The following is a 27325-nucleotide window of genomic DNA, read 5'->3' on the forward strand; positions in this document are numbered from 1 at the left end:
GGTTTCTCTGGTGCTTACCTTGTAAGAGAGATAATGATGACAAGTAAGTATGAGAAATTCACCAGTCCATGCAAGCGTTCAGCAAGCCTTTCTTGAAGGCTTCTTAAAGGACACTGGTTATAAATGAAATAAAATCATCATTCTTTATTCTACATCCTGTAGAAATTGTTTCTCCGTAAGACAAATAGACGGGAGGTTGTTAAGGATTCTTTGGAGAAAATGCACTACAAAATGGTATCATTTTCTGCATTGTTACTGTAATTTAATATTTAAATTCCAGAATTTAGAATAGGAATTCTTTCCCCTTGCAAAACTGAACACTTTTAGGTTGTGATAAGGATGAGCAAAGACTTAAATGAAGTGCAGTATAAATCAAAATGAACTCCCAGGAGAAAACCGAAAACGATTGCTAGGAAAAGGGATTTGATATATAAGCTAAACTCTCAACAGATATTTAACAAGCTGATTCAATACTGGTGTTGAGCCCAAACCTCTCAGAAGTGAGAGTGAGAGAAGCAAGAGGGATATAAGAGTTTAAGACATGACATTATTTATGTAAACGTTACACACACACACACACACACACACACACACACACACAATACTAATTATAGTTTATGGATACCTGCCCATATTATGAACATATAAAAACAAGGATGAAAATAGGAGACATTTATGCAGCCAACAAACATATGAAAAAGAGCTCATCATCACTGGTCATTAGAGAAATGCAAATCAAAACCACATTGAGATACCATCTCACACTAGTTAGAATGGCGATCATTAAAAAATCTGGAGACAACAGATGCTGGAGAGGATGTGGAGAAATAGGAATGCTTGTACACTGTTGGTGGGAGTGTAAATTAGTTCAACCATTGTGGAAGACAGTGTGGCAATTCCTCAAGGACCTAGAAATAGAAATACCATTTGACCCAGCAATCCCGTTACTGGGTATATATCCAAAGGAATATAAATCATTCTATTATAAAGACACATGCACATGTATGTTTATTGCCACACTGTTCACAATAGCAAAGACCTGGAACCAACCCAAATGCCCATCAATGATACACTGGATAAAGAAAATGTGGCACATATACACTATGGAATACTATGCAGCCATAAAAAAGGATGAGTTCATGTCTTTTGCAGGGACATGGATAAAGCTGGAAACCATCATTCTCAGCAAACTAACACAAGAACAGAAAACCAAACACCACATGTTCTCACTCATAAGTTGGAGTTGAACAATGAGAACACATGGACACAGGGAGGGGAACATCACACATCAGGGCCTGGGGGGCTAGGGGAGGGATAGCATTAGGGGAAATACCTAATGTAGATGACATGGTGATGAATGCAGCAAACCACCATGGCATGTATATAACTATGTAACAAACCTGCACGTTCTGCACATGTACCACAGAACTTAAAGCATAATAATAATTTAAAAAGCACACTTGCCTCAGCATACTGCTAAGGTCTCCGGAGACAGAGTGGAAAGGGGTCAGAGAAGGCGTCAAGCAGGGCTTCAAATGCATTTGTGTTCTATTGTGTCTTTTCTTTTTCAAAAAACAAGATAAAGTTTTGAAGAAATATGGCAAAATTTTAAGATGTGTTAAGTATTGGTGGATGGTAAATAGTTGTTGTAGTGCTGTTCTGTATGTTTTAAATGTTTCACATAAACAGTATATTTTTATAAATTTTAAGAAAATGTCCTGTTTATCTGAGTGGAGGAGTAGAATCATGGAATTGATGACCTGGGAGGTAAAGTGTGGTTATGGTTTACGGTCCATATTTTATGAATGAAGACACCAAGCCCTGAGAGGTAGAGGGGTTTTCTTAAGGTCTCAGGGCCAGGTGCCACCACGATATCACTCAGGTTCATCAGAGCCCCTAGCTGAGAACTCTGTCCAACATGTATTGCAAGCATGTCTCGTAAACAAAACTTTCCTAATAATGAAATAGGCACTGCTCTCACTCCAGGGTAAGTGACAGAATAATGTTCGCTGGAGACATTGCAAACATGTCTGAACATCTTTTTAAAAGGACACTTTAGGCTTGAAATTAATTCAGTTCAACAAATCTATCAAGTGCCTAGTAATTGCGAAGCATTGTGTGTCCTACCCAGATAAGATTCTTATAGATCTTTTCCATCTGTAATTAACTTCGTGACAGTTCTCCCCTTAACTGACTTCATCAAGGCAGAGAGGCATAACACTGAACCCAAATGTCCTTGATAACCAGAGGAGGGGCCAGAAGCCAAAGACCAAGTAGGAAAAAACCCTGGGGCATGGCAGCCTCGACCATTCTAAAGGTAAAATCTATTTAGAAACAAGTGATGATGGCTAGGACCGATCTAGAACTTAGGTGTCCCCATGTAAATCCATAAATAATAGTGTCATTAGAAGGGTCCGATTTCCAGGGTCTAGAAGTGATAGATAAGGAATGATCCTTCCTAATTCAACTCATAATCTGTGGGACTGAAAATGACTGTGCAGCCACATGGATCAAGGCAGGTGACTAAAGGGCTAGGAAGGAAGGAGTGAAGAGGGGATTGCTTAGCAAGATGCTTCACATTGGCGGAGAGGAGGAAATAAGTTCTGAGTTGCAGAGCTTGTTTAACACAGGAGTTCCTGGCTGCTCATGCTGGCATCTATGAGAATAGATTTACTAAGAAAGGTTTTGAAAGTGCCGTCTTTAGGCAAATTCTAACAGCAACATTTATTCATACGTGACTGAAACAATTCCCTTTAGGGTCATGATTGGAGCAGCTGTGTTCTTCAGGGTTCTCCCGCATCTGTGCTTCTAAATCGATTTCTGTCATCAAGGCCAGACACAGGTTCCCCAGCAGAGTTGTGTGTTGTGGTTTGCCCAGTGCAAGTTTGGGCTTCCAGGTTCCACGATGTGAACGGGTTGAGGAGCTGGTGGGGGTGAGGCGGTAGCCACACAATGAGGCTGGTGTTGGCAGTGGGGTAGACTGAGGACGGGAGAGTACCCAGGGCCACGTGCATTCCTCCTGAGGGCCTTCCTCAGCCACATCACATGGTCTGCCAGTGACAGAGGCAGAACCTGAATGCGAGCTGGAGGGGAGGTGCTCCCAAGATGGCTCCACCAACACCCACCCACCCCAGTCCCACCCATAAATACCGCTAGCCACAAGGTCACTGGGGGCATGAAGGATTGGACCTCCAGGATGTGGGGGGTTGCGATGGAGACGTGAGGGGAGGGAGGAGAAATGGGCGACTGGATGGATTGATCAGACTTCCCAGTTTGCCTAGAATTGTTCTGACTTATGCCCTTTTTCCCCTCCTGAAAGTTGTTACATCTCCTTTCACTCTCAGACCTGTTCCCAATTGGATGATAAATTTTATTGTTATTCACAGGGCATAAGACAAGCATATATATGGTCCATCTTAACCCAGCTGAGAACATTAAAGTCATCCCTTGAAAATTTTGGCACTGTGAGGGTTTGTGTTCTGACTCACAGCTGAGTTAAGGGGCAAAATGTCAGCATCACCACAATTCCTTACAGCCAGCTGTTACGGAGGCTGTGAATTTAAATGGTTCCTGTCTTTGAACCTGCAGATGAGCCCTGTCAAATTCCCAGAGTTGTCAGGGTCCTCGCTGAGATGTGAGTCCAGCAAGGGCAGACAGACTCTTCCCACCAAAATTACCTCCCCAGCTCTGTAAATGAATATCCTCTGCAAAAATTGCTTTTGGAAAAAATTATCTTCCCATTCAAATATGGAAAGCTGGGCCACATGCATTTTGCAGCATGTTTGAGACTGTATTCCTGGAAGATTTAACTGATTATCTTTAAGATCAGCCGACATTGACTATCATCCTGGCACAGATGAAAGAATAAATGATTAAATCTGAAAAGAAATGCGGGTATTTTAAAAGAATTGGATTTTTTTTTTGCCAACATAATCATCTCATGCATGTGTTTCTCATCCTCTGTTAACATTTTGATACACAGCCCATGTTCAAGATCAGCAGCGGAAGCAGGCACAGAAATGAGATGAAATGAACTTCCACAATAGCCAGTTTTAGATATTCTGGGCAGTTCTCCCTGTAGGCCAGGGACGGCCTAATAATGCAATGAAGGTCTCAGGGCTCACCAGCAAACCACAAAGCAGCTAATTTGGTATTTCTTGCAGAAGAAGAACTGGAAGCTGCACAGTGTTTGTTTAGGAAAGAACTTAGCCAAGTTAGTTGATTAGAGTGTTTCAGGAAGGACAGTTTATACTCCAATAATCGTCAGAATACAAAATAGAGATGTGAAGTGAATTCTGTCGAGGAACGGCCTTTTCCAGAAGCCCACACTGGGGCTGGTGGGAGTGTGACACACAAAAGAAAATTGCACCTGCCTCTCCTCAAGACTCCAGGCAAAAATCCACATGACTGCTGGAGAACGGCCCCTCCCAGTACACACATAGAGGTGAGAGAACAGGGGACACGTCTTCTGTGTGGTCTCAGGCTGGCCTTGCACATAACTAGAAACCCACTGGAGTGATGAAAGAAGATAAAGCACTGGAAACTGGCTGCTGGGCTCGTGGCTGCAAAGGGAAGGTCGAAGGTCCATGCCTCCTGGCAGGAGAGAGTTCACAGGGAAAAGAGAGCTCCTGACCTCTTCTGGTAATTCTCAGACGAAGGTGGACACTGGCCTGCCATGTCTTCAGCCATTCAGAGGCCAAAACAGGAGAGCAAGATCTTCTGGTGGGTGGATGCTGAAGAAGAAAGAAACAGGAGGAGGAAGAGGAGGAGGAGGAAGAGGAAGAGGAGGAGGAAGAAGAAGGAGGAGGAGAAGGAGGAGGAGGAGGGACAAAGAAGAATAGGAAGAACAAGAGGAGGAGGAGGAGGAGAAAGAGGCTCCTAAAAGGGAAACATTGCTTTTGAGCCTTCTGCCAGCTTCGATACTGTGAATATTGGAGGTGGTGATCCCATGTTGTGACTCGTGTGCTTATGGGTCACTGGTGGTGAGCAGTAGCTGCTGGGAATGGGTCCCAGGGCTGCAGAAATAATGACACCCTCAGCTCAAGGCCATGAGAACAGGCCTGGGGCAGCCAGATGCCCTCAGTGGTGGCCTCAGACCATGAACAGTTACATCCTTGCCCCTTGTGCTGCTGAAATGCCATTTCTGTGTGTGGTAGTGAAGTGACTGAGGCTGGGAAGCCCTGGAATAGTGCCTCCCTCTGGGTACATCCAGGTGATGGTGGGGTCAGGGGTGTCGAGGATGTGGAGTTTATTTCTGCTGTGATCCTAATCATGTCCCCAAGAAAGATAAGTCCAAGTCTTAACCCCTGGTACTTGTGCATGTGAACTTATTTGGGAATAGTCTTTGCAGATGTCATTAAGATCTGAAGATGAGATCATCCTGGATTTGGGTTGGGCCCTAAAGCCAATGACTGGTGTCCATATCAGAGAAAGGAGAGGGGGCTGTGACAGGTGCAGGGAGGAAGGCTGTATGAGGATGGAGGCAGAGACTGGAGCTCCGCAACCGCAAGCCAGAGAGCGCCAGGAGCCCCCAGAAACTGGAGCAGGCAAGGAGGGATTCTCCCTAGAATCTGGAGGGAGTGTGGCCTTACCAATACCTTGCTTTTGGAGTTCTGGCCCCCAGAATTGAGAGACAGTAAATCTCTGTAGTTTACACTAGCAAGTTAATGGTCATTTCTTGCAGCAGCCCCAGGAAACGAATTCGACTTCCATCATGCCATCCCCTCCTTCTGAACAACTTTAATATGTATGGACTCCACTCTGCTGTCATCCATCCCTGCCTTCTCCCCTTTACACCTTTCCTTCCCTCTCCCTTCCCGTAGGTTCCCCTCCTCTCACAGAGGTCTTCACTCACTGTTCTGCTCTAGGAATTGCTAGTCTGTTGGACTCCAGGCATGGGTAGACACAGCTCCTGTCCTCAGCTCAATTTGGAAGAAGATAAAGACTGAAGCAGGTCATTTCAAGGGCAGTAGGTGCTGGAGTTGACATTGGTACAAAATGCTGTGGGAGTCAGAAGAGGGAGTGATTCATTCTGTGGGCGTAGGGGAAAGTTTTCCCAGAGGTGGGAGCATTTGAGCTGCACCACTGGAGCATGAGTGAGGTGAAGATGAGAGGTAAGTGGAAACAGGCACTCTAAGCAAGGGAAAAACGTCATCTGAGGTGGATCTCTGATGGATGAGTCATCAGAGGCACAACCCTTACTTGTGCTTCTTTCTACTCCTGTGACATTTAATGGAATACTGGGCTGTTTCGTACATTCCATGACCGACCTTCTATTTCCTCTAGGGTGACTTCTGGATTCACAGTCTGGTCTGTGTTGGGCACAGGAATGGATTATGGCTCAGAGCTGTCCCAGGACGTGCGGTCTGCTTTTGGCGTGGTAGGTCCAGAGGTGCCAGACTGAATCTAGAACGTCCCATGAATATGTGACTTAGTGGAAGGGAGGAGAGCAGAGTCACCGTGGAAGAGAGCCCCTGGGCCCACCTGCACTCTGCTGGAACCATGGGGTACAGACCAGCCTTCTCAAAGGGCGTAGTGATAGCTACAGAAAGGCGCTGTGGAACTTCTTACCTAGAGTGGAACTGGCCCAGGAGGCACTCTCTAAAAGTTTCTCTACCCCAGGGGGAATGGAAAACTAGTTTTTAAATTAAAATAGTTGAATGCTGAGACGTTGGATGTATGCTTTTGACTTTGAAGTTGTGTTTGGTGTCTGGGTTTAAGAACTTGCACTTGACTCTTCAGGTATGCTGCATTCAAACTAGAGACAGGTCGACTTTGTCCGGAAACAGACTGTGGATGATGCTCCAGATATTCGAACTTAAGCCAAAGGGCATTAATTATGGCCCACACCTTGAAGTCAGGTCACCTTGCAATAGGCAGGAGTCAGCTTAGTGTAGGGCGGGTGAGGGTGAGGGAAGCAAGACACCAAGTCCTGAGGGAGGCCCGCTCCTCACGTAGTGTAAAACCCCTTGGTGTATAAGGTGCAAGTCCTGGCTTTTCTCTTGTGTGTCTTAGAGCAAATTACTAACCCACTTTTGCTTCGATGTTCTCATCTGTAAAATGGGCATCATATTAGTATCACCTTTAGATGTTGTGAAATGAAAATGAATTAATGCATGTGAAGTGCTGCCTGCTGAGCTTTCGATGACAGCATGAGGCCAGCAGTCATCGAAGGCTCTGTTATTATGAAGACTATGACTACTTTTTGCAAAGGGTCCAGTGAGATGATGTAGGTGAAGTGTCTAGCACAGTGTCACCGCAGGCTGGGCCCTCAACAAGCATGAATGCCCCTTTACCTGAAGGCACTTCCCAGCTGACCTGGAGTCTGAGGCAAGGACTCAAGGTGCATAATGTGTAAGAGTCCAGAGCAGGAGCGGAGCAGGTACCGGAAATCCGTGTCACATCTGCTCAGGGCAGCCTGCCTGACTACACAGAAGGGGGGTGGCTCGTGCAGCACCCCAAGATGCCAGGCTGGGGAGATGACAGGAACCATCACCAACCGCTCCTGCTCCAGGCCTGGCAATGGACAGAGCCACCCCTAGTGGCAAACCCATTTCCTTAAGGCCATTTTTAGAAATGATCACAGGTGCTTGTTAAAGAGCATGGGGCTCAGGTCCTATGTCTGTGTTGGGGGGTGGGAGGTGGTGTCAGGGGTGCGCGGGGTGGTCCAGGCTGGTCCAAGGCAAAGCTACTGGAGGAAACAACATTGAGCATTGAATTAGTGCTCCCTCCTGCATCTCACTGGGTTCTCACAATAACCTTGCATGGTGGATATGAATATCCCTATTTTTATAAGAGAGGAAAGCAAGGTTTAGAAAAGACAGTGAGCTGCCCAGGGCCACCCAGTTGATAAAGGCAGAGCTGAGAATCAAACTCCCTGTAACTCAAAGCTTAAGCTTCAGTTTCTTTCCTTCCACCAAACTGCCTCTCTGCTTTATGATAAGCAAACACTTCTCATTTTACCACAAGGTATTTTTCTTCTAAATTTCATTTTAAAGAGAAAAAACAATATTATTTTTTGTTTGTTAAATAAAAGCTTTTTATTGTGCCCAAAGGAATATATAGGAAACTTGGAGGATAATGAAATTGAACATACAAACTTTCTAATTTACTAAAAATATCATATCCCTATAAAGAACTTACCAAGTTTTGCTTGCAAAAGAGGAACAAATTGAGAAATTACAGGAAAAGTATGTTTTCCTTGTGAATCTGGAACAAATTGAAACTAGGAGATTATAGGGAAAAAGACTTTGGGGAAAGAATCTCTGAATTGTTTTAGATATTTATTTCTGTGCCTTAACAAAAACCTCAAATTTGCATTAAAAGAGAGATGATAGGAGGAATCTGTAGACTTCCAGCTAGATCCAGACTCCCATCCTCAGCGCTCCTGGCATTTGGGGCGGACACTCTTTGTTGGGGAGCTGTCTGGTACACTGTAGGATGTACTGCAGGATCCCTGGCCTCTAGATGCCAGTAGCAACTCCTTAGTCGTGACAACCAAAGATGTGTTCAAACATTGCCAGATAACCCTCAGGGCCAAAATCACATCCGGTTGAGAACCACTGAGCTAGATGAAAAAAATGTTATCATCAATTAATTTTCATGCTTATTCTCATGGTTTGTGGCATTATATCAAGAGCACATCTGCTTCCCGGCAATTCCCAAGAGGGACAGGCAGAACAGAGAGACCTTTTCATGATGGGATCATATTGGGCCTCTCCATTCTTCATTCTTCTTAAAAAACAAAAACAAAAACAAAAACCCAGCTTTATTAAGATATAAATCACATACCATAAAATTCTCTGTTTTAAAGAGTACCATTCAGCGGATTTCAGAATATCCACAGAGTTGTGCAACCATTACTGCTACTTAATTTTAGAACGTTTTTATTACCCCAGCCCTTGGCAAACACTCCTCTACCTCGTGACTCTGGAATTGCATGGATCCATTCTCCAATGTGCGATGTCTGGTTTGAAAACCAAACAGCCAATGTTGATAGGGTTTCTTCCCCTGACCCAATAGCTCCTTACTCTCCTTTAGGAGTTTTTAAACTTTAAAATCTGGTTCAAAATCTTCCCTTCAGGGGAGCATTCCTCAGTTTCTTCCTGGTCTGACTGTTCATTGCCCCCAGGGCTTCCAATAGCAGCTGCTCATGCAGAAGAGCTTTGCAGAGGCAGAAGCTTTCTGCTGAGGCCCAGCAGTTGCCATTGTGCACTCAGGCCAGCCGCCAGAGTCAGTACGGTTCCTCGGCTTATTTGCTCTGGGCCTCAAAAGCTGCTTTGCTTTGTGGGAATTAAAAAAAAAAAGCAACAGAATATACTGAGTAAGGAGCTAGATAGGCAGGTCTGTGGCTAGTCAGATTTCTGGGATGTCAGTGACTGAGGATCTTTAAGATTGAGAAGCTAGGACAATTGGCAGAGATGGAAAAATCAAGATGAAAATCCGTGAATGGTTCCAGTTATAACACTCATTCCAATGGGAAAAAAACAAGCAGGAAATGTTAGTGTCCAAATGTCTTTGGTTTTGTTTGCGGGAAGCCAGAGCAAGGAGCTAGTCTTGGATTTAGAGCGACCTTCAACCTGCCACCCTCCAACTTTGATGAGGTGGCGGCAATGCATGGGAATCCAACCCTGGGGCCTCTGTGAGAAGGAAGTGGGAAGGGCAGGAAACGACCTCTCCCAAGCATTTTCCATCTGTCAGAACTGAGCCAGAGGACCATAGCTGAGAGCGGGGCATCCACCCAGTGCCCAGCTCAGCTCTAAATGCTCACATTTAGTTCCCAAAGCAAGCCAATGAGATGAGTGCTATCACTGTACCCATTTTGGAGACAGAAAAACAGAGACCCAGGGAAATTGAGTAAGTTGCCCAAAAGGTCACTGAAAAGTGGTGTAGGACTCTGGTCCAGAATCTGGGCGAGTAACCACTGCCTGACATCGCTTCTTGGAGGAACACTGCCAGATGCTCTGACATGCACAACCCCCCTTAGTTCCCTTAGTTCTCATGACATGCATAACCTCCCTTAGCTCATCAAAGAAAAGAGCTAATTATGATTCTGGTTATTTACATAATTTAGATGACAATCTTGAAAACGTAGTTATACTTCAGAGGTTCATGTCCCTGTGCTCTCATGTGAATATTATTTCCTTGTTGTCCAAAGGAGGAGCCTGATGCTCAGGGATATTAATGATGAAGCAGCTCCTGGGTGGTAGAGCCAGGTTCAAACCCAGGCTAAAACGTGCTCCTCCCACAGGGACGCTGCCAAGTGCAGTGCCATGACTGGGTCTTTCCAAAGGTCAGCCTGGAAGCCTTAGCTCTTACCCCATGGAAAGAAGAGCCACTGGCTATTAAGGGAAAATGGATTAGTTCTTTTTTGGTCTCCTGGTGAAGTGGAAAATAGGCAGTGCTCTAAAAAGGATCTGAAAGAATTTTCCTTACAGAGATAGAAAGAACGTAGAAAGAGAAAAATGGTGTTGAATCATAGGATCCTGAAAAGGAGTTAGGAGAAATGAGGCTCCAACTGTTTTCATTCCTTGGAAGAATCTTCCAGGACTGAGTACTGGGAAACGTGTGCGTTGAGCATGGACAGGAAGGCTGGTGGGCAGGCCGTTCTTGGTCAGGATGCCCACCCGACACTTACCCTGGGAGGATCCCTCCTGCACAGTCATGACTGTCTCGAACAGAAGCACACCTTGAACTGATAAATATACATGAACACATCTCAAACCTGAACGGAAACTCATCAGAGAAGAGAGCTAATTACAGTGCTAATTATTTACATAATTTAGATGACAATCTTGAAAACAGAGCTATACGTCAGAGATTCATAACTTTAATCAGCTTGCAAGTAATGAAAAGTAACACAGATCAAGCCAGGCTGATTTGCATGAGCATTAAACATATAGGTCAGTACCTATACATAGAGCAAAATGCCAGAGATTGCAAATTATCTTAGAGCCATTCCGGGAGAGATGGGATAATGGATCAAAAGAGAAAGTATGAAAAATAAAAATTGATCAGGACAGTTATTTGAATGTGGACTTAGATGGGTATGTAACTGCTTTAATCAAAGTATATAGCTCTAGCATAAAAGAGTATGTCTTAGTGAAAGCTTAGTGGGTGGGAACATGGCACGAATAAAGGATTTTATTACCATAAAACCATAAAGTTCAATTTTATGCAAAAATAAAAATGACAGGCAATATAACAACCGGGCTATCCAAGGAAGAGTATTCCACAGACATAAAATACTTTGTGGCTGGCTGTGGATAGTTGGATTGCTTCAGTGGGAGGTAACTAACTGACTACATGGAGTGACTTGCTCTTTCTCTGGAGGTTTGGTCCCGCCTCCAGACTTGCATACATGTTGTTCATCTGCCTGCAGTGCCCCACCTCCTCTTATCAGCAAACACATATTCAGCCTTCAGTGCAGAATGGAAGGCAATCTGTTAGCACAGTAGAAAGAGGGCTTTGGCTTGGAGTCCCAGTCTAGCCACCGTCCGTCTGGGTGGCTTGTCTTGAGCAGTTTACTTAGCTTCTCTGATCCTCTGTTCCCCCACAACCACCAATAGATAACATGGCATTAGTCCCCCATCAGTGAGCTCCTTTGTCATTTTTGCTTTCCTTATCACTATCATACACAGTTATAGACTGCTTGCTGTTTATGTGGATGTAGCATTCGGCTTGCAGTCAGAAGTCTTGAGTTCAAATTCTGGTGCTGCAACTTACTGGTTAAGCCTCGGTTTCCTCAGCCTGTAGTTCCAGCTTGAACAACATAGTGAGTCCCCTATATCTACAAAAAAGAAAATAAAATAAATTTACCTGGGCATGGTGGTGCATGTCTGTAGTCCCAGCTACTAGGGAGGCTGAGTTTGGAGGATCACTTGAGCCTGGAAGATCAAGGCAGCAGTAAACCATGATTACACCACTGTGCTCCAGCCTGGGAGACGGAGCAAGACCCTGTCTCAAGAAAAAAATGAAATGAAATGAAATGGTGGTAAAGTCTATCAAGGCAAAGACTGACAGCTAACCACCAAGCCTGTCACATGTGGTCATGTGACTGAGTAGGGCCAATAGAATATGAGCAGGGATTATGAAGCCACTCGCAGTATCTGGCCCTTAAAAGTCCTTCATGCTTCCCACCCTTACAAATTAGGGTAGTTGAGAACTGTGACCTAATAAGCCAAGTCTTGAAGGCAACAGAGATACAAGATGGGGGAGCCTTTGGTCTGAGTCATCACTTGGGAGAGTGCATCCCTCCATCCCGATAAGTAATATCCATTTTGGGCTTCAAGTGGGTGAGACACAAACATCTCTTGCAGTAAGCCACTGAGAGCTGGTGGCGGTTTATCTGTTACAGTGGCTAGTATCACCTCAACTAATACGTCAACACCGTAGAATTGTTGTGAGGGTTATAACAACACCTGGCAGGGTTCCTAGTACGTAATAGGCCCTTAGCAATGTCTAATAAATGAGCAGACCATCATGTTCTCCAAATGAAAAAATAGAATTAGTATATATAATGATGTCCCCCATGCCAAGCCAAGTTTATTTTTTTTTCTGTCAAGTTAGATACAAATAATTGGGATTCCTCAGCGGTTTGTAGGATGGTACTCTCTTGTGGCTAAATTAGTGTAACTTGTAGTTAAATTTCTCACAGATTTCCAGAATATTGGTGCTGAATGGAATCTTAGCAAGCAAGTCACACACACACATTTCTCATTTCACAGATGAGAAGACAAAGGCTTAGAGAGGGTAATTACTCTTGGGTAATCAGGGGCAGAGCAAGGGCTTTTAATTATTTTCACAATAAAAGAGAGATTTTGTGATTGCAAAAGTTACAAATGATCATGGCTTAAAATTGAGAAAATAGAAAAGTTTTATTTGATGGAGAAAATAAGATTAACTCTCAAGTAGACATGGGTTATGTTTTTAATATTTTATCTATATATGTTGTATGCAGTTTAACAGAGATCATGGTGTTTACACAATTTCAACTAGTGGGAACCAAAACTTGACCCTGGACCCCAGGGAGAATTTGGGCCTCCCTGGGCCACTCTTAGAGGCTGAGGTCTTGGAGTAGGATTGCGATGGCTGCTTTGACAAAATGGCATCTCACAGGGTGCAAGAATTCCCACTTTCTACTTGAGGAGGTCAGGGTGGAGGGCAGAGGTGGTGAGAGTTGGAACCTGCATGTTCAGGGTCAAGCCCTCCACCCAGTCTGGTGCTTCACAACTCCTGTCTGAGTGGCAGGCTCTTTGTCCAGAGGGCCCGGATGGAGCCCCAGGCGTGCAGCTTTCAAAGCCAGGAAGCTGGAGCTGCGGCTTCAAGGCTGGGAGCTTCCCCTGCCCACTTCCCTAGCAACTCTCAAACGGTTCTTCCCTCAAATGTCCCGAATGGTGACTTTTGGGAACTGAGCACTTCTTTTTGCCATAAAGTGAATTCTTCCTGATGGTAATTGGTTAATAATTTCAATAAACTCTAAGCAGGGGTTGTTCTGTCACAGGTCCCCTTTAGCCCTCAAGATGGTGGATTCATCTGTAGAAACCAAGGGAGAGCGCAGAGGGAGGCCCTAGCCGCTGGCGAAGGGCGGTTAATGGCCTCTCCAGCAGATGAATCCTGCCTTCACTACCATGGCGTCCCCCAGTTAGCCTATGAGGGTCGGCAGTGCTGCTTTGGTCACAGAGGAAACCACCGGCTGACATTTAGTGGCAAGAAGGAGATTGTTTCAAGGAGAGCAGATGTGGGGGCCTGCAGTAGTACCCTGGATCTCATGACTGGCGTTGCTCCCTGAGTGATGGAGCTTAGTATTCAGGGACGGCGTGAGGGAAGACTGAGCCTGGCTTCTTTACGCCATCATGAATGTCTTGTTTCCTTCTTTTTTTTTTTCTGAACATCCCTCTTCCAATGACTCCACTTTCTTTGCCTGCTGTTTCTCAGACTCAGTGTCTACAATGATGGTGGACGTATCTGTAGCCCATACAATGACGAGCTGCCGTGTGGCCCTTCCTCAGCATGAAGTCACATTCAAAGAACAGTCTATCACCCCAAAATACTTAGAGGTAACTTGAGCCTTCAGTTTAGTGAAAAAATGCTGAAGATACATAACAGTCATAATGCACAGAAAACTAGACGTTCTTTCCCTCCTTCCCCCACACCCAGAATAGCGGCTTCTCCCCTACCCCACTGCAGTCTCCCTCCTTCCTTCCTCCTCTTGATTTCCTCACCATTAGGTGGGGGCAGGGCCCCTCATTCCTTGCTCTTTTGCATATGTATTCTCTGCTCTTTCTGAATCAAACCTAGCCAGGCTTTGAGGTTCTCCCCCACATTGCTTCTGTTATGCTCTTAGAAAAAGCCCAGAGCTTTCTCAGGCAGGGAAGAGGGCAAGCCTCTGAATATTTATATGTTAATATTTTTCCTTATCTCACAGCTTAAATTCTTCCCTTCAGTTTTAGTTGTGCTTTACTGCAACACAGCTTCATTTTCATGACGGATGCCTTTGCAGGGGTCTGTTAGACACGGGTCGGGCTCGCAGGACGGAATAAACAAGGTGGTGACTGAGTCAGGACATTGAAAGCAAAAGCCCACGGCACACAACAGAAGCCAGTGAGTTGTTTCCAAAACCATTTGGACAGTTTCCTTCTGCCTCCAGAGTTAATTTTTCCTTTTGGTCTCCTCTTTATTTCTTGTCTTCCTCCATTCTCCCTTTTCTTTCCTTTCCGCCCTCCCAAGCTGTCAACAACAGCTCCCCTAGACTCTGCCTAGCACAGAATTTTGCTGACTTTTGAGAAATTCAAGAGGCAAACCTGCAGGGCAAAGAAAGTAAGTACAAATGTATACTGAATTTCATAGACAGGGAAAGGAAAATCCACCCTCACCTCCTGCAACTGGAAGTTAACACTTCCAGCCAAAGAGAAATGTGAAAATGAAGCCTTCACAGCATTGCAGACAAAGAAGAATGGATATTGTGCTTTTAATTGGCAAATGGGACACTGGCTCCTGTGAGGATTGGAGTGGGATGGTGGTGATGGAGAGAGGAAAATGGCTCAGAGTAAAAAAAAAAAATAACAGAGGGCGATTTTATGTGAAAAATAGAACTGTAGCTGACATGATCAATTTCTCGGTGCAGGAGGGATTAAACCACTTAGAAAGCATCTGTAAGGAGAGGTGGGCTGGGAACGTCAGGTCAAATGCCGCCTGAGGCACGTTTGAGGTCAGATACGTACTGTTCTGGGTCACCCTCCAGTTTGCACATTGCAGTTTTCTCTAAGTACACACATAGCAGCTGTCTGATAATCACTGGCTATTGATTGACCAATTAATTAAACATATTCACTGTGTCATTTTAGAAAACTTGGAAAAAGAAAGAGGTGTTTCATGGAGATCTGAAGCAAAGAAGAGCAGTTGGGAAGAACCGTACAGGATCTGTCTCCCTGCCCTCTGGGAAACGATCGCTCTCCTTTCATCGCTGCAGCCACCACCGTGCATCCCATTCAAAGGAGTTTCCTCTGTTGTTGAGCCAAGTGGTCTGCCCCCCATTTCCCCAGGTTCTGCGGGCTGAGTTTACTTCTAGCCCCTCCAAGCCCCTCTACCCCCGCCCCAGCATGTCCATGACAAGGACAGAAGCCAGTTCTGGTCTCAGGCCCCAACCGCCTCCTTCCTCTCCCACGTTCAGAGGCAGCACCTACCATGGACAGCGGCTTTTGTCAGAGGCTGCCCACGCTGGAAACTGAAGCATGACACCTCAAACCTAAAAACCTTTCCTCATTAACACTTCCTCCTAAATCACACCGCTGGCATCATCATGGGCATGCAAGTCATTTGCAGCCCAGGTGAATAAGGAGTTTTGGTTCCTCTTAATGTGAAACTGTCATAAGGCTGACTTGGTAACAGTGGGATTTCCCAGTGAGGCTGTTCCCAGTTCCATTATGCCACTTGTCTTTTTAGCATATGTGTTGTGTGCTCATTACGTGCTTATGGGTCTAAGTGCTGAGACTAAAAAAGATGAACCAGATCCATTCCTGGCCTTTAGGAATGTGGTGGTGCCAGAGTCCGGACACCAACACAAATTACTGCAATAACAATCCATGGCAGCAGGTCTAATGTTGGCTCTGTGTAACCTGCTCCAGCCCTTCCAAGGCCTAGGGTGAGAAAGGAGGACAGTCACTCCAGGCCAATGGGTGCTCTTCTTCCTTCCCTGAGACAGTTGATCTTATTTTTAGTCACTTTGGTCACTTTTAACCTTATTTTGCTATCTTGAAATTTTACCATCAGCTCCTCCCTTGCCCTCTCCCCCACACATACAGTCATCAAATTTGTTGGTTCCATCTCAAACATGTTTTGGACTCTCTCCCATATCCTCCAATTCCTGGCCCCTCTTCCTTCCTGGCCTTGAGAGCTGACAGCGGTCAAGTGCCCAACTGGTCTCCTTGCCCCCAGGCTCTCCCTCCTCAGTCCTTCTGCCATCCTGCCTACATGGTTATTTTCCTAAAATACAAATCATATTGCATCACTCCTCACTTAGAGACAATCACCGACTCTCAGCTTTCAGCGTGACTGGGCTTTGCACCATCTGCAGACACTTGGTGGAGGAGGGGGTATTAATGGCATTGCCTGGCCTGGGGAGAAATGTGTATGGAAGGGAAGGGGACTCAACCTCAGGATAGGACGGGCAGCGGCAAGGCTGTCATCATGATTGCACTTTGAGACCACCTCGGAGAGCTTTGATAACCATAGATGCCAGAACTGTCCTACCTCCTCCCCACCCCCAGCCATTGGATCTGAGTCTCTGGGTGGATCTGAGCACCTGTAAGATGTATAAATCTCCCTGGGATGAGTCATGTCACAAGCCACTGTGCTGGGGACCTCAGCAGGCTCCGTATTTTGGGATGGATGATGTGCTTTGAAAAGGCGCCCTCACATCAGCTCCACCTCCTGGGAAGAGAGACACCCTTGTCTCTCCAAGGTCTCTTGGCTCACGGTCCCAAACCAAACAGTGACTGGTGGCCCATGAGGCCATCCTAGCCCTGATTTTCACTCTGCAGCTCCCCAAGCTCTGTCCATTTCATCTAACTTACCAAAAGCCAGGCTGTTTTCACAGATAATATAATGCTTAACCAATTCCTCAGCCTAGGCGTACTCTGTTCTCTGTAGGGAGTTAATCCACAACATTTTAGTTGTTTCCTTAAAATAGCATAGTGGTATATTTTATGAGCACGACTTGAACCAAACACAATCTTTGTTTGCTTCAGGCTTGATTTGGAAAACTTCTTGATCTTCTGGGTTTTGCAATACTTCCGCAGTATTAGAAAATACTTAGATTTTCTCCTAGTTAACTACGTGCTCTTTTGGGGAGATGGGAGTAAATCTGGTTGATTTTGTAGTTCATTAAAAAGGGTATTGTCTGTTCCACTTCAGGGTTCAGCAAGAGTGTGTGTGTGTGTGTGTGTGTGTGTGTGTGTGTGTGAGATTGGCATTTTAATTTACTTCTTATTAGGAAACACACATATCCTTTGATGGTAACCACAGCAGAGCTGCTACACTAAACTACTCCATGGCTACACAAGATGACAACGTGTCGGAAGCTTCCTGTTTTCTTTGAGGATGGTAGATAAGCCAAAGACTTTTTAATTTTGTTTTGTTACATAAGTCTCTGCTACCGGCCTCAGGCTAGTCCAAACAGCCTCATTATTCAAGTCAGGGCTGGCCAGGCTTTAGGCGAGGCTGCCTGGGTGGAAACGTTCTGCTCCTTCGTCTCGTCCTCCGCACTTCATTGTGCACTGCCCCGCCCCCGCACAATCCAAGCCTAAAAATACCCCAGTTGTCCACACAGCCTCGCCTCTGCTGGCCCTGCCTCTTAATGCAGACCTTTCATTCTGTCTCCATTGCCTTGCCCCTTCCTCCACCCCTTCACCCATTTTTCCCACCTAATAATTATAAAGAAAACCATTAGCCATGAAACCCTCCCCTCCCCCCTTGTTCTTTTATCTACTTAAATATCCTTGACTGCAAGACACCCAGTACAGCACATTCATTAATTTTTAATCTGTCTCTTCTTGTGGTTACTGTGTTCCAGGGACTGAAGGACCTCGAACAATGGTCTCTGAAACCTTGGGCTGAGCTTTTTTTTTGTTGTAGGCAGGGATGTAGCTGAGGGCATAATGGAGTCTGATCAAATAAATATCTGTTATCTGAAATAGCCTGCTCAAGGTGAATATGGATTTTCATCACATTAAACCCAAGGTGGTGAGACAGGGTTTTGGGCCTGAACATTATTAGCAAAAAGAAACATAATTTTGAGAGATGGTAAACTGAAAGAATTATTCCTCGTAGGAGAGCTGTTCTGGAGGCAGCCCAGAGGACTGTGAGGACAGACGGCTGCAGAACCACAGGGCCCCCTCATTGCTGGTTCAGAGGAAGGAAGCCCAGGGAGGGCCTTATGGAGAAGCTCTTGCTGCTGTTGGTGTTCCTGGGGGTCCTGCCACAACCCACTTCTCCTTTTGCAGTGCACACTCTCCTCGGGGGATCTCTTCCACTCTACCCCTACCTGTCTGTGCCTCCCACAACTGGGTCTCCAACCTGCTATCTCCCCTGAGCTCCAGAACCATGTATGCGGTGGCTCCTGGGAATCCCATGTAGGTCCAGAACAGAACTCACTCTCCAGACACCCCTAGTCCTGCTCCCAAGCATGCCCTTCTCCTGAGCATTCCTCTCATAATGGATAGAACCACTGCCTACCCATATTCATAAGCCAGGGAACTTGAAGTCCTCCTTGGTTTATTTTCTCCACCATTTTTCCCAACAATTTGGTTGTGAAGACTCCCAATTGTGTCTCAGACGCATCTCTCGAGTCCATCTGAACCCTCTGCCATAGTTCATTCATTTGCCTTCCCTGGCCTGGAAAGACAAACCCCTCCCGCTGAGCTTCTCAACATGGGCACATGTTCCATCTGGCCTGTCTTCTATAGCACCATATTGTTACACAGCACATGGCCCATCAGGCCACGGATGAAAAACCTTCCAGGCTCTTAGAAGTCTTCAGGATAAGGTCTAAACTCCTCTTCACCGGGCATGGAGAGTAGATGTGAGACAAACGCCTTCAGCACTCAACGAGCTGGTTCATATCATGCAAGGTTCCTGATTTAATGAATCCAACCAGCACTGGAATGTCTACCACAGGCGAGCGACCCTGCTCCGTATTGCTCAGGACAGTCTTGGTTTATGCCAATTGTGCTACTATCTCATCGAGTTAGCCCCCACTCTCACTCTGAAAGTTTCCTGATTTGAATGATGAATTTTATGGTTCCCAACAAGAAGGGAGCTACCGTGTTAGGTACTGGAGATACAAAAGTGAAATGGTAGGGATGGAGGGGTTCTGCCCTCAAGCTCACAGGAGGGAAGCAAAGAAGCATTTATAGTTCAGCATGATAAATGCTCAACGTAGGCAGTGACAGGTGCCACAATAGTGCATGGAGGTTTCAATTAGAGGGTTCTTGTCAATTCACTGAAAATCAGTTTAATGAAGAGCTGACTTACCTCAAACTGACAGAGAACTAGATTCTGCCAAGTCTAGGAGAGCTGGATGGAGTGGCATTGCTTTGTGACTCTGCAAGAAGAAACTCTTTCTCTCACTTTCCTTCTTTATGTGGCCAAGAGCTGGGGTTGTGGTTGGGGGTGTGGGAGCAGGTGAAGCAGGACAGGCATGGTGTGGAGTCAGCCTCAGGGGCAGAAGTCTATTGCTGTGGAGGGCCAAGGCCTCCATCTTCTTCTCAACAGGCTGGAGATATCAAAACTAAGCCCTGGGGCAAAAATCTCCAAAATCTGTTGAAACCACCTATGCACCAATATGGCTGTAAACTCTGTAGATGGTTTGCGGACATTTTTGGTAACTTGATAAGTTAGCAAATTAACTTTTGGTAAACTGGTTGTTTGTTTGTTTTGCTTGTTTGTTTTTTGTTTTTGAGAACTGGCTTTTAGAGAAATGGGTAGGTTCAGGTCTTTGGATATCAATAAAGAAATATGGAACATTTGAGGCAAAATGGTTAAAAAGCTCGGAGCATGGATGCAGTTGAGCTGAGTTGCAATTCTGGCACTTTCACTCTAGTAGCTGCACGGCCCTGGCAGTCAGTTAACTTTCTGGAGATCGTTTCCCAAATTAGGAGAGTGCTGTCTAAGGTTTTTGGAGGATTGAATTTGCTGATCTATGCAAAGGCTCTTCCTAGAATACCAGGTCCAGAGCACGAGGCAGATGTTATTAACATTATTATCATCTTACTGGATCAATGTTTCCAATCCCAAATTATTGGCTGGCCAGGGGCCTTGGCTGTCGCTGGGAGAGGACTCAGGAGTGGGGACAGAGTGAAGAGGTGCAGTCGCCCCATTGCTGGTTCTCTTTGTTACTGTGAATCGGGTATCCATACCTTGAAAACTTCTCAGGAGATTTCCAGTGTGAACCTGGGGGCACTAGTCCCAGCCCCAGAGATCCTGGCTGAGTTGTTCTGGGATGGCCTGGTCATCAGGGTGGAAAACGTTTTTTCTGGTGATTCTGATATGGCGCAGAGTCTGAGAACCACTGAACTAGACCTAAGGGGCTTTGTCTGTGCCTCTCCATCGGGAGTGTGCCCATTCTGGGGTGGGGTGAGAAGCATGTTGTTCCCTGCCCCCCACCCCAAAAGGGATGGGAGAACCAGAAACCTGAGGGGTCTGTTTCAATCCCGATGCTGCTCGGGGCTGTCTGTGCAGAAGGGCTCTGGAGAGCACTCGACACACAATACTCAGATCTCTCGGAGGGAGAGCTTGGCTTCCCCTGCAGAACTGTGCTAAGAAGAAAATTCTCTCCTGGTTAGGTACAAAATATTTGCCTTCTAAGGCGATAAACACGACCTTTCACAGCAAGTGGAGAGCCTGTGTTCAGGCGCTTACAACAAACAAGTGGAGGACATAGGAGTTTGGCCTCAGATTTCAGCAACCGCGGTCCCTTGGGTTCCCAAGCTTTCTCTTTTTCCTCCTTGGTGGTGATGCTCTCTGGACCCATAGCCTGAGGGTGAGTTAGAGAAGGGAGAGGGCCCTGTTTCTCCTAAATCCTCTGGGGCACCCAGCAGAGAGGGGCAGTGCTTTTCTGCAAGTGTCAGGGCCTGGCTTAGCCAGTGTCAGTGCCTGAGCTGCAGAAGGCTGTGGCAAAGTCTGCCCTGAAGGAGAGGTCAGTGGGAACAGAGAAATAAAAAATCCATTCATCCTTCCTTCCTTCCTTCCTTCCTTCCTTCTTTCCTTCCTTCCTTCCTTCCTTCCTTCTTTCCCTCCCTCCCTCTCTCCCTCCTTCCCTCCTTCCCTCCTTCCCTCCTTCCCTCCTTCCCTCCTTTCCTTCTTTCTAATTCAGGGCAGGATAAGAGTCTGTCCAAATGCAAGGTAATGCTACCTTTTACTTTGTAGCACTTGCTGCTTGATCTTTGGACTCGAGGGGTACTTAGGAGGATAAAATCAATTTCACTGAAACTTTCTTTCTTTCTCAGGCTTGCATCTGCCCACTAAAACAAGTTCTTCCGTAAGAGGGAGATTTTAAAAGTCTGTCAAAGGACACTACCAAGACGGCAGACCTGTGAATTGACAGCCTTTTTGGGGTCCTCCTAACACCGTGCACTCCATGAACTTCTTTGGATGGTAGCTTAGAAGGTGGTATTATTCTTCTCATGGGATCTGAGATGCTTTGTCACATAGGGTAAGAGAACCAAAAGAATGAGGCAGAGCTCAAGCAGGGCATGGGAGACTGGCGTTACCTGATATGGCTTTTCATTTACTTTTCCTTCCAAACAGCTCTACATGGTGAATTGGTACCTGAACTTCTTTCATCCGAGGGAAACTGGGCCATAGGACTTGTCAGTGAAGCTCAGCATGCTATAAGAGCATCTTGGTTTGTCCTAGCTGAGGACTGGAGCATCTCAATCTCTAGTCCACAAACTGTGAGTTCTGTCAAAATGCCAGCTCAGTGAGGGCTGCAGCCCACCTGAGGCCTGCCTGTGTACGCAGCCACACCCTCCCCCATGGGGCGCAGACAGACCCTTGTTGTTTGTCTGTCTTTATGACATAAATCCTAAAGAAAGAGCCAACATCAGACAGAAAAGACTGCAGGAAGGGGATTTTTTAAAAACTTGTAGATACTGGAGAGAATAGGCCCAGTGTCATTTTTATGGTAAGTCTGCCCGTCACAAAGAAAACGAAGAGCTAAGGTTTTTTACATTTTTATTGATTTATTTTTTAGTGCTTATTCAACCATGTTTTCTCTACTTAGGCCTTATTTCTTGCTGGCCATGCCTCAGAATGTTCCTACCCAGGGAAGGGCAGCTTTGGAAGAGGCACAGTGCTCTGCCACAGCCCGCAGGACCGAGCATCAGCCTGGAAAGAGGGCTGACCCCACACCCGCCCACCCACGCACCCACTCACTCATTCATTCATTCAGTGCTCAAAATATCGCCTTGTGCCTTCTATGTGTCAGGCAAGGCTGAGACCTGACTCCCACTCATGGCTGCTAGGTGGTGAAACTCAGCTCCTTCGCACCCTAGAATGGTCAGGAAGAGCCCCAGGCAGCCCCGGCGAGAAGGAGCAGGATGAAGGAGCTGCTTCTTCATAATGACATTGTCCAAGAATGACCATGCTCTTCACCGACGCTCCATCAGCCCAGCATTGTGCAGCTGAGTGGATGTTATTATTCCAGCTTGTGAAGGGACATGGTGAGTGCCGGAGTCAGTGAATCATCCAGAGATGTGAGAGGTGGAGTGGGTGGGCAGTGAAGCCTCCAAGCTAGAGACGTCCTTTGTCCTCACAGGCATCTTTGGCTGTAGTACTGGGTTTGCAGGTACATGGAGGTGACACATGCCACCTCTGAGCCATAAAGCCTTACGACACTGGGCACTTGCTCCTCTATCTGCTCCTCTCTCTTCCTGTGGGCTGGGCTGGATGGGCAGTGGGACCCAGCCTTTATCATGCTTGTGAGGCCAACACTGGGGATGCCAGGACCTGAGAGGGAGAACCCGGGTCCCCAAAGAGTGTGTGAAGTGGAACCTGCTGCCAGTCTAGACTGCTTAGCTCTCCTGTGTGTGAGGCAAACACACTTCTGTCTTATTTAAGCCACTGACCCCTTGGTCCAGTTACAGCAACTTTGCCTTTGGCTTACTAATTTAGAGGGGTAAAAGAGCAGCCCTCTTTTCCTTTCCTGAGTTTAGAACCAATTAAGAGAAGGTGAGTAGACCCCGAGAGATGCGGAGCAAAATACTACGTGTGTTACTGGTCATACTGCGCTGGAAAACGCAGCATTGAAGCGGTGCCATGCAGGCTTGCTGACAGCTCTCTGTGGAGTTAGATATACCTGCCTAGTCCCTGGTGTACCCGACAGCTGCTGGTACCAGAGGCATATGGTGGGACAGAAATGATGCCTCCAGGAGAGAGAGAAGAAGTTGAGCCAAGAAGCCTTGTTTTTCCCTCTGAAACTCACCAATTGGGTAGGTCTTTTCTCCTCTTCTGGGCAGAGTAGGAGAGGCAGGCGGGATGTGGGGGAGGCTGCCACAGTCGAAGGCCTCTCCCAGAATGTGAAGAATGGTAGGTCCCGCTCACAAGGCAAATGCCCCACAGTGGGCACTGGTCGTGTTGCTACCAAGACCCTGCGCAGGGGTGAGACCACTGAGCATTCTCTAATCTTGGGTGCATCAGCTGGAGGGTTTCAAACAGGGGTCTGGGACGAGTCATCATCAAACGGTTTCATGAAAATCACCTCCATTCCTCCATTTCTGATGACTTGTCTGTGGACACGCTGGTGTTTGTGGGGCAGACAGAAGGACGTTGGGGTGTGCAGTGGGTGTGCATGTTTCCGTGGAGGGATGAGTCGGGAGCAGGTCTTCCCATTTCTTAGATCAATGAGTTTTTGAGACATGTGAATCTCCACATGTTTTGTTTTTCATTTCAGGAGCCCAGACATATTTAATACTTTTGGTACTGGGGCTATTGATAAAGAAGAACATCTTTCTAGGGCTAATGAAGAACAAACCCACAGGCCCTGCACTTGTTCAGGCCTCAGCATCTCTAAACCAGAGACTGTGCAGTGCTGGAACTGGCTTTGCTCTCTCTGCTGTCTACCCTCTGTAACACAGTGGTAGCAGAGTGTCCCTCTAAGACCCAGGTCTGCTGTCATTCACCTTCTCCAAAACCTCTAAGGGCTTCCCATGTCCTAAAACATGCAGTACGAATCCCTTGTGTGGCATTATAAGCCTGCTCTGATCTGGCCTCAATGGACATTTCCAGCAGTAATTCCTCTTGGCCCACTTTAAGTTTTCCTTCCTCCATCCCTCCCTCCTTCCCTTCCCTTTTTCCCTCCCTTTCTTCTTTACTTTTGCATTGGGAAAGGTCTCAGCATCTTGGATTATGTAATAGTCTCCTAAGGGGTCTCCCTGCTTCTACTTTGACACCCTACTCTCTATTCTCAGCAACCAGACCAATCCTGTTTAAAACCCAAGCCAAATTTTTTCAGTCTGCTCAAAACCCTCCAATAGAGGGCTGCCAGATTTAGCAAATCAAAATACAGGACACTCAATTAAATTCAAATTTCAGATAAATAACAGGACTTTTTTAGTGTGAGTATGTTTCATGCAATATTTGGGATATGCTTGTACTAAAAAAAAACTATTGTCCACTTGAAGTTCAAATTTACAAAGCATTCTATATTTTATCTTGTGACCCTAGACCAATGACTTCCCACCTCACTCAAAGATAAAGGCAAAGTCTTTACAACGGCCCTGTATGATTTGGCACTTCAATGTTGTTCTGACCTCATCACCCTCACTCTCTCACCGCCTCCGCTTCCCCGGTCCACTTCCCCACTGACGGCTCCTGGAACACACGTAGCACGTTTCTGCCCCAGGGACTTTGCACTTGCTGTCTGTGCTGCCTGGAACACTCTTCCCTCCCAGATGGCCACGTGTGTCTCTCCCTCACTTTCCGAAGCACTCTGTCCACATGCTGTCTTTTCAGCGAGGCCTTCCTGATGAATTCCCACTCTCCAGGTTCTGCCTTCTCCTACCCTCCTTTCCTGGTTTTTCTCTACAGCACCGGCCATTATCTGACAGATACTGGATTCATTTGCTGATTTCCCCCTTGTCAGCCTTCCTCTTCAACCCTAACTGGAATGCAGGCTCCCTAAGAGCAGGCACTTGTTTAATTCAGTGCTATAATCCCAGTGCCTACAATCGGTCTGCCAGAGTAGGTAATCAAGGCAGAGATGATGAATAGACAAATCAATCAATAGACAGATAAATTTATAATACAACTCTAGGGAGTGGTAAGTGCTACGGAGACAAATTAAGCAGAGCAAGAGTAGAGAGTGAGGGGCGGCACCCTCTCCTGTGAGCTGGGCTGCTCTGAGAAGGTGATATTTCAGCAGAGACCTGAGTAAAGTTTCAATGAGGCCCCTCCGCCTTCAACCTTACCTGTGTTCTTTGGCTACCTGAAACTACCCTCTTCCTCGCCTCCTTGGGTACAAGTCCCACCTCAGCTGCTTAGACAGCATGGTCCTTGGACCCTGTCTTATGAACACATCATAAAACCAGGCTTTCCCCTCTATTCTGCCTACATAAATGACAGAGAGAACGCCGAGTGAGCTGGAGGGAGTGATGAGAGGTTTATTCTCCACACATCTTAAACTCTGCGGTTCCTGCTGTTTGAATCACTCTGACAACCTCTGGCAGGGGCTTGGCATTTTAGTGCCCCTCCGGGTACGGGCTCATCCTAGGCAAGAGGGACTACATGGGACATTGCTGGGAGATTCTCTGAAGCTGCTCCGTTTCTCCACTTGGTATCAGATGCCACAGTCAAGGGCTTTACCCAGGGAACCAAAATAAATGTCATGTTCTGTGAGGGACACATCCTGGGAGTCTAAGGATTTCTTATCTTATACATTTAAAACCAACAAACTCCTTTCTCTCAATAAGGACCATCTGGAAGATAGTCGTTTTGAAGCTTAAAAAAATCTAATGCTTTAATCTTCTTATGTCTTCAACCATCAGGTCTTCTTTTTCAAACTCAGCTGGGGGATAAAGTTCTTTATCTGCATCTGTGTTGCTCGCTGAGAGGCTGTGTCCCTGGAATGGCACACAGAACCACAGTGCCTTACCTCAGAAAGTCTTGTTTAGAGATTTCAGAGAAGCGTGGTGTTAAACTCCTTCAGCAGACGCAAAAGCCCTCCGTAAAACTGCAGGATTAGCGCCTCTGTCGGGAGGGGTTTTGTGTCTCTCAATGAATTTCATTTTCGTCTTCGCTGTCTCCTCAGGATTTGTCAGATATATTTTGCAAATTTAAATGATAAAACAGTTGTGTGAAAAACTTTCTTATAGCTTCCAAATATTACAGAAACTGAACAGCTTTGCTCTGAATGAGAAACCCAATAACAAATTTTATTTTCATTTCATTTTCTCTTTGGCTGTTCTGGGAATTTATATTCGCCATTTAATTTGGCTGTTATGGTTTTATAAGGATGTGATCTCTGTGTATAATAATAACATTTCTAAAAAAGAATTGTAAGTTGTACTAAAGCTTTAGAGACTAAATTTCTAAAAGCTAAATATTTTTATCATTTTATTTTCCATGTAAATTTTGAAAGTCATGCTGTTTTCAGATTGGTACCTAAAACCTGAAGGTAAATCAGAAATGCTGGAATTTTCTTCCATCTCATTATATAACTCCCGAAAAGTCACTTTCCCAATGATAAAAAAGTAGCATGTGTGAAGTAAAGAATATTTAAGTTTTTGTTTGTAATATGGTTAGAATTCAGCTAAAGATATATGAGACTGATGAACAAACACTGGTAAGCATTCACAATAGAACTGGAATAAATTTATCTATCTTCTGTTTATATTTACATTATCAAAGCTTATTAACTTATGATTTCCTCTTTATCAGAGGCATGACTATATCATAAGAGTAGTTGATAAGACCAAGTTCATAACCTATAAAGAAATATTTATGGCAACTCACATGACTTTCATTTATTAAAGGCCAGAATTGGAGGCAGACATAATAATAACTATTATTTATTAAATATTTATTCCATAAGAGCCACAATGTTAAGTGCTTTACATGAATTATTTTATTTATTCCCCAATTAGTTGAATTCCATTATCACCATCTTACAGATGAATTGAGACTTAGAAAGTGTGTTTTCAAGGTCACATAACTGGCAAGGGGTAGAGCTGTAATTTGAACTCTAGAGGCTTAAAGCTTAACCACTATGCTATAATGCCAACCAGCTTTGGAAAGAGTCATGGAAGCAGAAATACAATTCATTATATAAACA

General features: G+C 45.6%; 1 long non-coding RNA gene across 1 annotated transcript; it reads left to right on the forward strand.

Moving 5' to 3' along the window:
- The first annotated feature begins 14626 nt into the window (after positions 1 to 14626).
- LOC108288003 lies at positions 14627 to 24497 on the forward strand. Its single transcript, XR_001818547.1, has 3 exons — positions 14627 to 14817; positions 21805 to 21950; positions 22308 to 24497. It is a non-coding gene; the product is annotated as an uncharacterized LOC108288003 (long non-coding RNA).
- Positions 24498 to 27325: the final 2828 nt, after the last annotated feature.

This window comes from Cebus imitator, unplaced genomic scaffold (assembly GCF_001604975.1).
Source record: "Cebus imitator isolate Cc_AM_T3 unplaced genomic scaffold, Cebus_imitator-1.0 Scaffold359, whole genome shotgun sequence".
NCBI lineage: Eukaryota > Metazoa > Chordata > Mammalia > Primates > Cebidae > Cebus > Cebus imitator.